This window comes from Staurois parvus, unplaced genomic scaffold, assembly GCF_062004578.1.
Source record: "Staurois parvus isolate SC_StPar_1 unplaced genomic scaffold, SC_StPar_1.0 ptg000613l, whole genome shotgun sequence".
Classification (NCBI taxonomy): domain Eukaryota; kingdom Metazoa; phylum Chordata; class Amphibia; order Anura; family Ranidae; genus Staurois; species Staurois parvus.
In genome coordinates this window covers 1,241,604-1,254,938 of record NW_028318409.1, presented here as the reverse complement: position 1 = coordinate 1,254,938, position 13,335 = coordinate 1,241,604, and the positions used below count along the sequence as shown (strand labels likewise).

The following is a 13,335-nucleotide window of genomic DNA, read 5'->3' as shown; positions in this document are numbered from 1 at the left end:
TACTGCGCACCAGTGCACAAAGCAAGGTCCATAAATACATGGATGAGCAAGTTTGAGGTGGAGGAACTTGACTGGCCTGCTCAGAATACTGACATCAACCCCATAGAACGTCTTTGTGATGAATTAGAGCGGAGACCACAAGCCAGGCCTTCTCATCCGACATCAGTGCCTGACCTCACAAATGCGCTTCTGGAAGAATGGTCAAACATTCCCATAGACACACTGCTAAACCTTGTGGACAGCCTTCCCAGAAGAGTTGAAGCTGTTATAGCTGCAAAGGGCGTGGCCAACTCAATATTGAGCCCTACGGGCTAAGACTGGGATACCATTAAAGTGCGTACTCTTGGCAATACAGTGTACATAATCTCAATGACTACCTAGGCTGCTGCAATCACAATTTGCCTGTAGAGGGCGCCTCGATACTACTGACAATACTAACATTGCAGTTCTAATTCAGAATGTCGGTATACGCGCGCCACCTAGAGGACATGGAAACACCTGCGCGGTGTTTGACTGACAAGTTCGCCTAGATTGGTAAAGCAGTAAAGCCCCGCCTCTCCCTACACGTCAACCAGGATGGCGTGTTGTACGTCGTCACGCTTGGAAAATGGCCAGCGTTTGCAGGAAGCAATAAGCTGAAGTTTGACGTCGCTTCTTACCAATCACAAGCGAGGTTGTGAGTTATTTAACCAATAGGAAGACGTTTATCAGACCTCGGGTATTCCTATTGGTGTGGGACTTTTTGTCTGGCTCGGTGAACTTCTCCCACCAATAGGGTAGCGTTTTACTCCCAGTGAGTTGTCAATGCAGAGCCAGCCGGCTGGTGGTCGGTCGCTGTCATGAAGATTGTAATGTGTGTAATGTCCCTGTGTGTCCCCAGCTCTTCTGTCTTCAACTAGCGACCGGTGAGAGCCTGTCTACCTTCTCCTGTACACAGCCGGCCATTACTACACGTATGGTGACAGCTGCTCGCCGCCTCCGTGTCACATCACGATCAGGGGCGGATAGGGCTCAGCTGGATCTCCCATACTACCCCATAGGCGGTGGCTGGTGACTGCTGTCACTGGACAGATATAGGATGATGAAAGGGAGGAAGATCCAGGAAGATCAGTTTATGTGTTTGTAGAAGGAGCACCATAAATACAATCTGTACAATCAACTTTAGATTTAACAAACTATGTCATATTAAGTCCAACCTAAACTGATCTGTCAATCCATATCCAATCAGACAGGCCCTTGTTAGGCTAGGTTCACACCTATGCGGTTTGTGTTTGATCTGTTTTTGCGGTGCGTTATGCATATTTGCTGCATTTTGCTTTTTTTTTCTTGTTGCTAGGCAGATTAAAGCGCAAAACTACATGCTTTTCTGCAGCGTCTCCATTGAAATCTATAGAACTCTGCGTTTAAAAAAAAGTCCCTGACCCTTTACAAAAAACGCACCCAGTGAAATCGCAGAGATGTGAACGTGTCCCATAGGAAATCATGTTGCATGGACTGTAGTGCGTTTCTGCAAAATGCTACAGAAAATGCTTAGGTGTGAACTTAGACCAATACGTGGTTGTTAGTAGATCTAAAGGTGGGCTTACATGCTTCAATTGTTTTTTGTTTACCCAATTGGGGTGCAATTCCATCAAAATCATTGAATCTGCAAACAATGAAATAGCCAGAGCTTCCCTTTCTGATTTATTTACACTTAAGGTGGGAATACATGATTAGAAAATCGACCGATCGGTCATCCGACAACCGAGAGGCGTTCGTTCATTGGTTGAAGTCGTGGCCCACATTAACCAATCTTAAAAAATTGTTCGGGCAATACGTAGTGTTGACATCTTCCGTACAAGTGGAAGTGATGCAGTGTGCGTGTGACCTTGTAGCCACGCCCTTCCAACCAGAACGAGCGATATATACACAATTAACAGCAATGAGTATAATATAGTTTATTACATTATCTATATACATAAATAGTGATACATAAAATATAATTCTGCTTTCATTATCTCATTAGGCCAATCTACTTTTAACATCTGGATTTTTCGTTCGTGTTTACGAAGATTCCTTGGATGTAAACATCTGAGTCATCTTCCGTTTCCGCTCATGTGTGATAGCGCTTGATAGATTTTTTCCGTACGACTGTCATACCACCGCATAGAAAATCAGTCGTTCACACGTGAAACAACATTTTTCACTGTTGTTCAACTGGATTTTTTCATTCACAATATTGTTATCGGTTAAAACATCCTCCTCATCAACGAAGAGAAAGTCGTTCAATCAGTGGTTTCGTGAAATGTTTTGTATGATTTTCTTATCGTGTGTACGGAGCATAAGTTTTCATCAAACAGCCAATTGACCAGGGTGAAATTTTAGTAATAGTTTTGCATCAGTCTGCAGCCCTGCAGTACTTTGTTCATAAATATCGTATTTTGATCAGATTGCGATTAGCTTGGTGGTAACAGTGATGTGATCGATAATGTACGATCATAAGTTATGGTCATATCTTAACAATCAGTCAAAATGCACTTCCCCATGTGTGGTATATCTATTGAATGGGTTGTTGAATATTAATTCTGTTTTGAAGAGATTGATTGGCAAAGAAACTGATAATTTATAGAAATGTATGACTATCATTAATCATTTCCATACCGGGCACTTTTACCCCCTTCCTGCCCAGGCCATTTTTCAGGTTTCAGCGCTCTCACACTTTGAATGACAATTGCGCGGTCATACAACATTGTACCCAAACTAAAATTTTATCATTTTCTTCACACAACTAGAGCTTTCTTTTAGTGGTATTTAATCACCGCTGGGGTTTTTATTTTTTGCTAAATTAACAAAAAAAATTTTTTGAAAAAAAACACGTTTTTCTTTGTTTCTGTTATAAAAGTTTACAAATAAATAATTGTTCTTCATAAATTTAGGCCAAAATGTATTCTGCTACATGTCTTTGGTAAAAATAACCCAAATTAGTATTTATTATTTAGTTTGTAGGAAAGTTATAGAGTTCACAAACTATGGTATAGATCTGAATATTGATCAATCCTGAAGTACTGACAGCCAATCTAATTTCTTGAGGTCCAAGAATGTCAGAACAGTACAGATATCCCCCAAATTACCCCTTTTTGCAAAGTAGATAGTCCGACGTATTTCATAAGAGGCATGGCAAGTTTTTTGAAGTTTTATTTTTTTTTTGTCATTTTTCGGAAAATGAAAAAATGAAAAAAATTATTTTCACTATTTTTTTTTTTACATGCTGTCACCAGTGCAGTACAGCATCATCATATAACTGGCATGGCGGTGAACAGGGACACTGACTGGTGACAGTATGAAAAAAAAAATATATACATTTTTTTATTTTTTAAAATTTTTGTCTTTTTAATTTTTTATTAAATTTTTTTCTTTTTTTTTAAGATTTTTTTTTCATATTTCACTATGACCAAAGTAGTACAATGTTACTAACATTGTACCACTTTGGGGAAGTGATCAGTATTTTTTTTTTTTTTTTTGTACACAATTTGCTTATAGCAAAGAATTACTTTGCTATAAGCAAGTATTTACCTGAATGACATCGATTCATTCAGGGTTTTTTTTTTTTTTTTTTTTGTGCTTAGCTGTGATTTGGTCATGGCTAATCACATGACATGTGCATGTAATTAGCTGTGACCATTCACAGCTATACACTAGTATACAATGGATGGCATGAATTAAGCCATCCATTGTATACAACTGTCATGCGACCTGCTGTGATTGGTCACAGCAGGTCACATGGTACCTGCAACGGGTGCCGGTACTCAGATCTGTCATCGGCCGTGTCCGAGGTACATGGCCGGTGACAGATCGTGCTGCTGCGCATGCCCAGGAGGAAGTCATATGACGTCCATCCGGAAATCTACAGCATTTTGCCGGCCACCAAATGGCTATTGGCGTGACGGCTATTGGTTAAAGCGAAACTAAACCCTCTTATCCTTTTCAGCCAAGGAAGCTGCCATCTTGGCCTCTCTTTGATCTGCAATTGCCATGATGCTGCATATGCGATTAGTTATGTAGCTGTAAATCTCAGACATGAAATATGAACAAAGCACATCCTTCTATAGTGTCTATAGTACTTGTCTCAATCCAGAGCACTAAGAGCTGATTCACACCTTTGCGGTGCGAACTGAAGCTCAGGTTTCACAGCTAATTGATACAGTAGCTGTTCACAGGATCATGTGAGGTTTACATCAGGTTCAGGACAGGGTTAGCTCAGGTTCCTATCTTGTTCACACATATGTGGTTTAGAAACGGTTCCCATAGACATCGATACCCTGTAATCCGCACCTGAACCAGACCGCACTGCTGAGAAATCGGACATGACTCTTTTTAAAAGCGCACTGAATCTGCACTGCCAGTGCACTGGACATATGTGAACAGGCACCATAGGAAGCAATATTATTTCACATGTCATGCGGATTGGATACGGTTCAAATTGCATCCAATCCGCATATATGTGAACCGGCCCCAAGTGTCATTTCTATGTGGTGCTTCGTTCCTCTGCTATCAGCAAGAATCACTTCTGACAAGTTTTCCTGACACCAAGAGAAAAATGGTGACTGGGAGGCAATCCATATGATGGTTTGACAGTTTGTTTGAGAACACAAGCAAATGTGACAGTGTTCCCAGCATGCCATGAACGGAACTGCTGTTTGTTTTTTCAAAAACGTTAAATCAATTGGTTTAGTTCCACTTTAAGGAGATTTTAACGTGAGGTGGACTTAAACTGGTCATACAAGAGGGGAATTTATGAAGACTGGAGTAGACTGAATCTGTAGCAGATGTGCACATCACCCAATCAGCTGCTATCATTCTTTTTCAAAACTTAACTGATCCGTCTTAAGTTAAAGCAGACTAAAGTCTAAGGACTCGTTCACACCGTACATGCATGGAAATTGACGTGCAGATTTCACTAGCAGAGACATCAGTTTTCATACGCACTTCAGTGACGTTTATACATGCTGAAGATTCCTGTGCAGAAGAAATATGCACGTGATACCAGTGTGGTGATGTGAACAGGGCACATAGAAAACAGTTGATTTTGTTGGGCCCTTGCAGAACGCATGCAGAAAAACTGACGTCTCTGCACCACAGTGTAAACGAGGCCTAACTTTAAGGCCTTGTTCAGACCATAGTTACATAGTTAGTCTGGCTGAAAAAAGACAAAAGTCCATCTAGTTTAATCATAAAAAAAGTTATACTATACTAACAGTTGATCCAGAGGAAGGAAAAAAGACCAGGAAAGCATGATCCAATTTGCTCCTGCAGGGAAAAAATTCCTTCCTGATCCTCCGGGAGGCAATTGGATATTCCCTGGATCAACTTTACCTATAAAATGTTGGTATCCAGTTATATTCTGAGTATCTAGGGAAGAATCCAGGCCTTTTTTTAAAGCAATCCACTGAGCTGGCCAGAACCAACTCTTCAGGGAGTCTATTCCACATTTTCACAGCTCTCACTGTGAAGAAACCTTTCCATGTTTGGAGATTAAATTTCTTTTCCTCCAGATGTAAAGAGTGCCCCCTTGTCCTCTGTGATGACCTCAGGGTGAATAACTCTACACCAAGTTCACTATATGAACCACTGATGTATTATACATGTTGATCATATCCCCCCTTAATCTCCTCTTCTCAAGAGAGAATAAATTCAGTTCCTCTAATCTTTCCTCATAGCTGAGCTCCACCATGCCTCGTATCAGTTTGGTTGCCCTTCTCTGTACTTTCTCCAGTTCCCCAATGTTCTTTTTGTGAATCGATGCCCAAAACTGAACTGCATATTCCAGATGAGGTCTTACTAATGATTTGTACAGGGGTAATATGATATCTCTCTCTCTGGAGTCTATACCTCTTTTAATACAAGAGAGGATTTTGCTCGCTTTAGAAACCGCAGCTTGTCATTGCATGCCATTATTAAGCTTGTGATCTACCAGAACCCCCAGATCCTTCTCCACCATTGATTCCCCCAGTTGTACCCCCCCTAGTATGTATGATGCATGCATATTCTTAGCCCCCAAGTGCATAACCTTACATTTATCAACATTAAACCTCATTTGCCACATAGTTGTCCAATGATGCAGAGAAGTCCGTTTTTATGCACTTGCTCTGCAAGGGCACAACAACATCAATTGTTCTCTATATGTCCTGTTCACACCACAGCACTAGTATCACCTGCAGATTTTTTTCTGCACAGGAATCTGCAGCATTAAAAAAAACTAATTGAAGCGCGTATGAAAACTGATGTAAACTGATATCTGTGCAAGTGAGATCTGCACGTCAGTTGGTATGAACGAGCCCTTAAAAACTGAGGAGGTAGGTTGTTTATTGCAGAAGAGACATTCCAAAATCAAATGTTAAAGCGTAACCCATCAGTTTACCGGTTTCAAGTTACATTCCAAACATACTAGGAAGGTAACTGTCACATATGCTGGTGCTCTCAGCCAAAGTGTCAAACTGTCCAATGGCTGGTGTCATAACTGATCACATGTGCAGCAACACGGCAGTTACAGATTAAACAGAGGCCAAAATGACAGCTTCCTTGGATGAAAAGGATTGGAGGGTTTAGTTCTGCTTTAAAAGCTAACACAAATTTGAACTTTTGATTGACAGTTATCAAGTCATCTAATGCACAGAGAATTCTCGTACGCATGTTCGTTCAAAAATCTTTTAGTGTGTGGCCAGCTTTGAAGCTGATTGGTCGCCCTGCACTGATGATTCAGTCTTATGCTGGCCGCATATTTTTTATATATATATATATATATATATATATATATATATATAAAATTGTATTTTTGTACAGTTTTCCTTTAGATTTACCAAAAATATATGAGAGGTCAAACTTTCAATTTGTATGTAATCAGGTAGGCCCTTGCATTACATGATTGAAGGTAAATCTAAAGGAAATTGAGCAAGAAAATTGTATAATGTATGGCCAGCTTTAATAAAGTCTCCTCACAGTGTATATCATACCCCAAGATTTCAGACATAGATCAACTAACAAGCACATTGCCCTCATGGGATGAGGGTATAAAGGGCCAAGTGAAATGGAGATACATATACTGCCTGTATACTCAATAAAAGCCCCAGCCAGTTACAGTAGAAAATCAATGAAGTGCATACCTTGACAGTGTTTACTGAGTACATGTAAAGCCTGACCATGGGGACATGGGGCCCCTGAATTTTAGGTAAAGTCTATATACACCGTTAAAAGTTAACTTTTCCTATTTCTCTGTTTTGGTCTGTTAAATATCCATTAAAAGTGTTTTGATATATCTATTTGTTAACCACTTGCCGCCCTGCCACTGTAGAAATACGGCGGCAGGGCGGCACTGGCAGGCAAAACCACGGTTTAAAACGTGTGTTTTGTAAACGGGGCGCGCACGAGGCGCGCCGCCGCCCTATTTGTCCCACCGATCACCGTCGCCGATGTCAGTCGCCGGGTCACAGTCGGTCCTTAGCGGCTGTTTCCCGGCGAACGGCGGTAAACAGTGACAGAGAGCACAGCTCCAGTAGCTGTGCTGTCTGTCACTTCCTTGTCAGCTCGAGCTAATCGAGGCAGAAGAGTTTCTCTCTCTCAATCAGCCTTGTCCCGTGCAGCACACACCCCCGCCCCCTAGTAAAACACTCCCCCTCACTCAGATAACCCTTCCCTGCAAAATAAAGTTAACCCCTTCCTCCCCATTGCCATTAGTACAGTGTCAGTGGTTTTCTTTTTGCATTGATCACTGTATTAGTGTTTTTGGGGATGTCAGTCACCCCAAGTCAGTACCCCCCCAATGTCAGAATGTCCACCGCAGTCCCGCCATAAGTCGCTGTTCGCTGCCATAAGTCACTGATCGCCGCCGTAATTCACTGATCGCCGCCATTATTAGTATAAAAAAAAACCTAAAAATCCCAGTATCTTTCCCGCCATTTGTAAATGGTATAACTTTCACGTAAACCAATTAATTTACTTGTATTGGTTTTTTTTTTTTTAGCAAAGACATGTTGCAGAATGCATTTTGGCAGAAATTTATGACTAAATTTGATTTTTGCATTTTTTTTTTACTGGACATGTTTTATAGCAAAAAGTCCAAAATATTGTTTTTTTTTCCCTCAAAATTGTCAGCCTTTTTTTTTATAGCGCAAAAAATAAAAACCGCACAGGCGATCAAATACCACCAAAAGAAAGCTCAATTGATGGGGAAAAAAAGATTTAAATTTCATTTATGTACCATATTGCATGACCGCGCAATTGTCCATTAAACTAGCGCAGCGCTGTATAGCAGAAAAATGGCGTAAATTGCAGTATTTATATCATAGTTTGTAGACGCTATAACTTTCACACAAAGCAATCAATATACACTTATTGGGATTTTTTTTACCAAAAACATGTAGCAGAATACATTTTGGCCTAAATTTATAACCAACTTTGAGTTTACTATATATTTTTTATAGCTGAAAGTAAAAAATATTGTTTTTCTTCAAAATTGTTGGTCTTTTTTTGTTTATAGCGTGAAAAATAAAAAGCGCACAGATGATCAAATACCACCGAAAGAAAGCTCTATTTGTGTGAAAAAAAGGACGTAAATTTCGTTTGGGTGCAGCATTGCATGACCGCGCAATTATCAGTTGAATTAGTGCAGCGCCGAGTAGCAAAAAGAGGCCTGGTCATTAAGGGGGGAAAATCCTCTGGAGCGCAAGTGGTTAAAGTGGTTGTAAACTCTTACATATACCTAGTAAAATGACTGGCCTCAGGTGATACAGAGATAAAACAAATCCTCCTTCGTAAGTTGTACCTGTTTATCTGTAGTATTTTCTTTCTCTTCTCTATATCTGTTCAAAGCCCAAAATTTACAAAGCTTGTCTGAAACTTCAGAAAAAAAGGGGGACGGAGAGCTGCATTTACACTCTACAGAGCTCAGTGAGAAGAGCTCTGAGAGCTGGTTGGAGAGAAGAGACACACAACCTTCACATCACACAGGACCAGAGGCTGGAAATCCTTCCCCTGTCACCATATTTCTCTTGGTGATTGGAATACTTGTCATAAGTGATTCATGCTGATAGCAGAGGAACAAAGCAGCAGACAGAAATGACACTTAGTGCTCTGGCGTGAGAACAGCACACACTATAGAGAGATATGCTTTGTCCATATTTCATGTCTGAGCTTTACAATCACTTTAAGTACCAAATAACTTGTTGATCCTGCAAGGAATATTTGTGAGCAGATAACTTCCCACGCTGTCTCTTATCAGGTTTTTTTTTTATGTCTGTACCCCATTTAAGGGTCCTGGTAACCATTGGTATTGAAAACAAAAGTTATAGGTAATCCAAGATTTTGGAGTTGTTCCTAAAGGGGGACCACAGGAAAAAGCCAGTACTCCGAATACAGATCCTTAGTTTTAATGCACACTGGACATTTTTACAGCTGCTGTTTTTGGCTTTTGACAGTCTTTTCTACAGCCGGTAAACTCCCCAGCATGTTATCCTATGTGTCCATACACACATAGACTGTAATCAATGTTTTTTGGCTGGAAAACCCCCTTGAGCTAGTGGGTTTCTGGAGGAGGTTTTTAGCTGTAAAAACGCTCTAATGCTGAAAACCGCGGAAAACCAGCTTTTTTAGACTTTTTTTTTTTTAGGTGAAAAAAAACATGACAAACCGCAAACGAGGCAAAATGCTGCTAAATGCTAATGCAAAAGCGCTGAAAAACTCACATTTTTAACGTGACTTTACACACCATTAGCCGCCCGGACAATGGCCGTTTGGCGGCTTCAAATGTGTCTCTGCACTCCGGGTGCACGCCATTTGGCGTGTTCCCGCACATGCGCAGTTTGCGCTAATGCAGAGCGGCGCAGCAGTGCGATCTGTCACCGGCCGTGCACCTCGGACATGGCCGATGACAGACCCGAGTATCGGCTCCCGTTGCCGGTACCATGTGACCTGCTGTGACCAATCACAGCAGGTCACATGACAGTTGTATACAATGGGATGGCTTCATTCATGATGCCATCCATTGTATACTAGTGCCTAGCTGTGAATGGTCACAGCTAATCACATGCACATGTCATGTGATTAGCTGTGACCAAATCACAGCTAAGCACAAAAAAAAAAAAAAAAAAAAAGCTGAATGAATCGATTTCATTCAGGTAAATGCTTGCTTATAGCAAAGTAATTCTTTGCTATAAGCAAATTGTGTAAAAAAAAAAAAAAAATACTGATCACTTCCCCAAAGTAGTACAATGTTACTATGGTAACATTGTACTACTTTGGTCATAGTAAAATATGAAAAAAAAATCTTAAAAAAAATAAAAAAAAATGTAATAAAAAATTAAATATAATAAAAAAATAAAAAAAATATACATTTTTTTTTTTCATACTGTCACCAGTCAGTGTCCCTGTTCACCGCCATGCCAGTTATATGATGACACTGTACTGCACTGGTGACAGTATGTAAAAAAAAAAATAGTGAAAATAATTTTTTCATTTTCCAAAAAATTATGACGAAAAAATACAACTTCAAAAAACTCGCCATGCCTCTTATGAAGTACGTCAGACTGTCTACTCTGCAAAAAGGGGTCATTTGGGGATATCTGTACTATTCTGACATTCTTGGACCTCAAGAAATTAGATTGGCCGTCAGTACTTCAGGATTGATCAATATTCAGATCTATACCATAGTTTGTGAACTCTATAACTTTCCTACAAACTAAAAAATACATCCTAATTTGGGTTATTTTCACCAAAGACATGTAGCAGAATACATCTCGGCCTAAATTTATGAAGAACATTTATTTGTAAACTTTTATAACAGAAACAAAGAAAAATGTGTTTTTTTTCAAAATTTTTGATTTTTTTGTTAATTTAGCAAAAAATAAAAACCCCAGCGGTGATTAAATACCACCAAAAGAAAGCTCTAGTTGTGTGAAGAAAATAACATTTAATTTGGGTACAATGTTGTATGACCGCGCAATTGTCATTCAAAGTGTGAGAGCGCTGAAACCTGAAAAATGGCCTGGGCAGGAAGGTTTAAAATTGCACGGTATTGAAATGGTTAAAATGCCCTATGTGCATGGAGCCTTAAAGTCAATTTATTATCAAAATGGCTAAAATCCAGTCATGAGAGAGACCCAGGAGTGTATACCAGAGAGCTTCAGGAGATTTTGATACCATCCACTTAAAGTGGAACTTCTCTCTCTCAACAACATTGACTATTTCTAATCTTTATGCTACCAGCATTAGTAAATAGATGTTTTAAACTTTTCTTCAGTTACTTCCTGGCTCCCATGCCTAGGCAAATAATGTCATACATCTCAGGAGTCTTCAAAAGGGGAGGGAGGATTCTCAGCTCAGCCTATGCCTGAGCTAAGGGCAGATGGATTCCAGGAAGTAATTGCTATATGAATTGTCTGCACTTATTCAAGATGACCACTGTCAGAAATGCCAGGGGTGTTTTTTAAAATGATTTTTCATCAAAATAAAGCATGGAGACATGGATGAATTTAGGAGTTTGCTTTGAATATTAAAAATATTTAGCATTTTTGGTTTCTTTGCAGTGCAGTTCCATTTTAACCACTTGCCCTCCTGAGGATTTACCCCCCTTCCTGACCAGGCCATTTGTTTGCTAATCGGCGCTGCACTATTTCAACTGGTAATTGCGCAGTCATGCAATCCTGTAGCCAAACAAAATTTATATCCTTTTTTTCACACAAATAGAACTTTCTTTCGGTGGTATTTGATCAACTGTGCACTTTTTATTTTTTGCACTATTAACAAAAAAAGACAGAAAATTTTGGAAAAAAACGATATTTTTTACTTTTGGCTATACAAAATATATAGTAAACTCAAAGATAGTCATAAATTTAGGCCAAAATGTATTCTGCTACATGTTTTTGGTCAAAAAATCCCAATAAGTATATATTGATTGCTTTGTGTGAAAGTTATAGCGTCTACAAACTATGGTATAGATACTGCAATTTACGCCATTTTTTGCTATACAGTGCTGCACTAGTTTAACTGACAATTGCCCGGTCATGCAGTGCTGTATATAAATGAAAGTTATGTCCTTTTTTTCACACAGAGAGCTTTCTTTTGGTGGTATTTAATCAACTGTGCACTTTTTATTTTTCGAGCTATAAACAAAAAAAGACCGACAATTTTGAAAAAAAAAACTATATTTTCTCATTTCTGTCATATAAAATATCCAAAAAAACTCAAATTTCATCATAAATTTAGGCCAAAATGTATTCTGCTTCATGTTTTTGGTAAACAAAAAATTCTAATATGTGTATATTGATTGCTTTGTGTGAAAGTTATAGCATCTAAAAACTATGGTACAGATAATGCAGTTTACACAGCTTTTACTTTCTGACTGCCTATCACATTTCTTTAGGTGCTAAAATACCAGGACAGTACAATCACCCCCAAATGACCCTTTTCAGAAAGTAGACACCCTAAACTATCTGCTGAGAGGCATATTGAGTCCATGGAAGATTTATTCTTTTTCCACAAGTTTTTGGAAAATGACAAAAACAAAGTTGTCACTTAAATGATATATTGCTCACAGAAGCCATGGGTATATGTGGTATTACACCCCAAATTACATCCTGCTACTTCTACGGAGTATGGGGATACCACATGTGTGAGACTTTTTGGGAGCCTAACCACATACAGGAGCCTGAAATCCAATGACCACTTTGAAAGCCTGAAGGTGCGTAACTTTCACTTCCTCACTACCTATCACAGTTTCGGAGGCCCTGAAATGCCAAGATAGCACCAAACCCCCCAAAATGACCCCTTTTTGGAAAGTAGACACCCTAAGGAATTTAAAAAGAGGCATGGGGTGAGTATTTTGCAGATCTCATTTTTTTTTCACAAGATTTTGAAATCTAAAAAAAGAAAAGAAAAATACGTTTTTGTTTTCTTTCTTCATTTTCCAGAAACTTGTGGCAACAAATGAGATCTGCAAAATACTCACCATGCTTCTTATTAAATTCCTTGGGGTGTCTACGTTCTAAAATGGGGTCATTTTGGGGGGTTTGGTGCTATCCTGACATTTCAGGGCCTCCAAAACTGTGATAGGTTGTCAGGAAGTGTAATGAGAAAAAAAAAACGCCCTTTAAAAGCCTGAAGGTGCTTATTGGATTTTAGGGTCCTGCCAAAAAGTCTCTCATGTGGTACCCCCATACTCGGGATAGGTAGCAGAATGTATTGTGGGGAGTAATTCCACATACACCCATAGCATGTGTGAACAATAAATAATTTAATTGACAATTGTGTGTAATAAAAAAAAAAAAAAAAAAAGTTTTTGTGTCATTTTCCAAAAACTTGTGGTAA

At 39.2% G+C, this 13,335-nt stretch overlaps 1 protein-coding gene across 1 annotated transcript in view; it reads left to right on the top strand.

Annotated features, from left to right (window-relative positions):
* The first annotated feature begins 761 nt into the window (after positions 1–761).
* The window catches only part of IBTK (inhibitor of Bruton tyrosine kinase), a 124,128-nt gene continuing 111,554 nt past the window's right edge, over positions 762–13,335 (top strand). Inside the window, exon 1 of the mRNA XM_089693094.1 lies at positions 762–905. The gene's annotated coding sequence lies outside the window, so the exon portion shown is untranslated. The remainder of the gene's footprint in view (positions 906–13,335) is intronic.